This window comes from Schistocerca nitens, chromosome 6 (genome assembly GCF_023898315.1).
Source record: "Schistocerca nitens isolate TAMUIC-IGC-003100 chromosome 6, iqSchNite1.1, whole genome shotgun sequence".
Lineage (NCBI taxonomy): Eukaryota > Metazoa > Arthropoda > Insecta > Orthoptera > Acrididae > Schistocerca > Schistocerca nitens.
Window position 1 is genome coordinate 47,631,171 of NC_064619.1, and position 4,491 is coordinate 47,635,661.

A 4,491-nucleotide genomic window follows, 5' to 3' on the forward strand; every position below is an offset into this window, starting at 1 on the left:
GACGAGCTCTGCCTCGAATATAATTATGAAATGAAATACGACGAGATCATTACCGTGATGCAAGCGCCAAGTCCTGGGGACAGTATAATTAAGGAGGCTATCGAAATAAAGACGTCAGGAAACCTAGTAAAATGAGATGGTGGTTTTTATTCAAATAACGCTTGGGATCTTGCATTTAATATATTAAAAATTCGCGGCCCATTACATCCACCAGTGGTGGAAAAAGTTGAGAGAATTTGCTTTTCAAGGAATATCAGTGTGAACTCTGAAAAACAGAAGACCATCAAAGGTAGTAGTTGGCGTCGGGAATCGACCTTAGCTACAGATAGCGGCGCCACACGAACAGTAGGTCACAGTCCGGATGGAGTCTAGGCAGTGAGTACAGATAACAACAAAATTCACAGCACCTGAAGATGATGGATGGGTCGGCCTCGAAACATTGTGCATAAGGTGGGGGCAGCAACTCAGCAGCATTTCAGGAAGCTCTGTATTACAGCACAGACATGTAATAGATTCACATGATAATGTTACTTATACAACACAGTTCTAGCAGAGCAGCCTAGATGTCAGGCGTTACCAACCTTTTCACTCTCACCCCCACATCTACCGAACAGACAGACAAGAAAGCTAGTTAACGTTACATTGTCACCAGCCTGTAGGCCATGTTCAAAATTTCACTTTTTAGGTAATTTTAAATTAATTGCAAAATTTTTACCTAACAGACAGGCTGCTAAGGAAGTGACCTAATAAAAACGTGTTAAAAGTATAGAATTACTGATGGTAAAACCTTTGCTCCAAAACAATTACTTCGGAAATTATGCTGCATGAAGTGTACTGGGACTTGGAAAAATTGTGTCATTATTAATATTAAGCAAATTATGTTCTTTGGCCCTTGTTAAGGGCAATCATTTTGAGTGCCGAGGCCGGCCGCGGTGGTCTAGCGGTTCTAGGCGCTCAGTCCGGAGCCGCGCGACTGCTACGGTCGCAGGTTCGAATCCTGCCTCGGGCATGGATGTGTGTGATGTCCTTAGGTAGGTTAGGTTTAAGTAGTTCTAAGTTCTAGGGCACTGATAACCATAGATGTTAAGTCCCATAGTGCTCAGAGCCATCTGAACCATTTTTTTGAGTGCCCAGATTTTACGTGCAATATCTGGCACAGGTGCGATAACGCGAGATAATAAATTAGTAGGATATTTATTAGTTTGTAGGCACAAAGAAGTAAGATACAGATTGACACACAGCAGCACGCCATTCTGGATTCATATTAACACCATAGTTCATTATCACTCGATACAACTGAGTTATACTGACTTAGATAAATTGATGATTAACCATAATAAATTTAATGTGCTAATTAGGAGAAAATACTAAGGAACAATACAAATCCAAATACATGTTGAGGAAGAGAGAAAATTTCCCATAACAACAACACCGAACAGTAATGAGTATCTGGTCATTCACATGTATCTCTTTTGCACTTTTGGTTGGTTCAAATGGCTCTGAGCACTATGGGACATAACTTCTGAGGTCATCAGTCCCCTAGGACTTAGAACTACTTAAACCTAACTAACCTAAGGACATCACACACATCCATACCCGAGGAAAGATTCGAACCTGCGACCGCAGCGGTCGCGCGGTTCCAGACTGTAGCACCAAGAACCGCTCGACCACCCCGGCCGGCAGGCTTAATTGTTTCGCTCCATTAATGCGTATGCAGCGTCATAGACTATATTGATGAGTTATCACTATTTCAAATAATTTATATTGTACGTATTTGAGAGGAATGTTCTGACCTCGATTTATGACGTCAGAAGCCATTTCTAAGGACGAAGAGGAAGCCAGGAGCGCGGCTCACTGTGGCCATTGAGGTTGGTTAGTGTAGGACGCCTGTAGTTACAGGACGTGATAGGTCGGTGCTTCGGTTTGGCGAAGTGGTGGTTGTGTTTGTTATGGTAGTTACCACGTGCTGAAACAGCTACTTGAGCTCAGAAGCCGTATTAAAGACAGAGACATTTTTATTTTCGTCGATATTGCAAGCTAAGCTGAGATTTACAGCTGCTACTATTACTGAACTTGGAAGTGGAACTAGGGGGATTACTAAAGGTCCGTCGAGTAATGTCTTCTAATCAGACTGTGCAGAACGATTTGCGGCTGTTTTGCGATGCTCCTGTTCTGACATGGAAGTTGTTCCATTGTCTTAAAGAAACTTGTAACTTTACTGAGCTTTAATGTGACGGGACAAACTTTTATTGAAACGTGGATGAACCCATGTGTTTTGAATTGATCCACAACTATGGAAACTTCAGAAACTTTCAACAAGACGCTGTAGACCTACACTTAACGGAAGTCGTAATTACAGCGGTGCAAAAATACCCTTAATAGTCATAGTAATCAGCGCACTTAATGTTCCGTCGGAAGTAGTGTGTATAGTAATTTTCCTACTAGTCTGGTGTGTCAACTCATAATGTTCTCTCATTGGAGAACACGGGAGAGAATATGGCTCTCCAAACGTTACGGGCACACTGCAGATCGACGCACGAAGAAATCTGATAAGATTTTAATACTTTGCGACGCCGTGAGAATCATCACTGAGTAATAGTTGTGGAACAATCTACAGGTATTCAGAAAATAAAACCCAGGAGCGTTAGTCTTTTGTAAAATTGATTGGCGGTGGAAAAGAAATGAGAAGACTAGTTTATGGAATTCAGGAGAAAAGATGTCAACAGGGAATTCCTAAAGAAGTAGTCTTCAGGTTAAATGTGGCTTAAAAGGTAAGCTTGAAAATGGCGTGTGACTGTTTCATCCAAACATTAATAACTATCAAGGGGAAATTTCTGGAACCGGCAGTAACCAGAGTGAAACAGTATTCCAAAAGTACTGATGAGTGTTCGTGGGGACTGAAGCTACTTAGCGATCAGATTTTTGTCTAATAAACAATGACCTTAATTGTAACAGTTGTTCATTGGAATTATTTGATACAGCCCACTCACTTTCTGCTGTATAGTAAATTGCAGTGAATAATAATCACTCCGTCTTCAGGCCACGAGTGGCCTACCTAAGACCATCCGACCGCCGTGTCATCCTCAGTGGAGGATGCGGATAGGAGGGGCGTGGGGTCAGCACACCGCTCTCCCGGTCGCTATGATGGTATTCTTGACCGAAGCCGCTACTATTCGGTCGAGTAGCTCCTCAATTGGCATCACGAGGCTGAGTGCACCCCGAAAAATGGCAACAGCGCATGGCGGCCTGGATGGTCACCCATCCAAGTGCCGGCCACGCCCGACAGCGCTTAAATTCGGTGATCTCACGGGAACCGGTGTATCCACTGCGGCAAGGCCGTTGCCGAGTAATAATCACACTATGTTAAAATCGAAAAGGGACATTACTAGGCACCATCCTTTATTGCCCCCCCCCCCTCCCTCACCAATATAAGTAATTCTCTACTGCCTTTGATTAAATTTGTGACCGATAACATTTATTGAAATATAGGTAAGAGGTTGTCCAACTTTACAAACTGCATCGCGAAAGTGAACCATGGGAGTAAAAAAACGTAGTCAGGTGCAATCCGGTGCTTATGTAACCACTTTGATAAACGTTTACTACAGTTTCTTTCAATCGCTGCAGTATATAACATCTGTTTTCGGTACGATACGGAGGCACCCCGCACCCCCTCCCGCCTTCCTCACCCCCTCAAGTGTGCACCATTGGAGGCTGTTGAGGGAGAGAGAGAGAGAGACAGACAGACAGACTTCAAAATGAAGTGTCGCTTTGTTCTCTCGTACGGTCACTTTGGGCCCAAGACGCTTAACGACGACAAATATTAAACAGAAAAATGAAATCACTGGCTCTGGAAATGGAATTACATGAGCTGAGGCCGGTGTCTGCTCAGAATTCTGTGCTGCCTTCTCAGTCGTTGAGTCGCAGCCGGCAGTTTTTAGCGGCGGCGCCGAGCGGTGGAAGAATGCCAAGCACGGGAGGGCCTTGCTAGAGCCCGAGTTGAGTGGCTGCCTTGTCGTTGCTACGGCGGGCAATTGCAGTTTATGCTCCGCGCCTGTTCCCGGCTTGCCACTGGCAAACAGCTTTCCGCGCCATCCTCGCTGGAAACCTCGGTTCCTCCGGTAGCGTACGACACACACACACACACACACCTCTTCTTTGTTTCCGCAGGTCGACTATACAACGTTTCCAAATACGGAAAAGTCCCTGTAATAAAACAACTATAAAGCGACGCCCTATACTATATCAAAATATTTAAAACAAAAGAAACAAAACACACATGAACTGGCACCAGGTGGCGATTACTGAGGGATAAAATTCCCCGAGCACCTTTACTTGTGGAATGAGAGATGAAACGTGATAATATGTAAGTATAAACCAGTAACATATGCACTAACTTCAACCAAACTACAAATACGTAAGTCGAGCTATTTAGAAAAAAATTGTATTTGACGTTAGACATTGCTAACACGTTTACTGGTGAGTTCTTGGCTT

General features: G+C 43.8%; 1 pseudogene; it reads right to left on the reverse strand.

The window, feature by feature from the left end:
• Positions 1-3,226: 3,226 nt before the first annotated feature.
• Positions 3,227-3,344, reverse strand: LOC126191809 (5S ribosomal RNA; annotated as a pseudogene).
• Between the last annotated feature and the right edge of the window lie 1,147 nt (positions 3,345-4,491).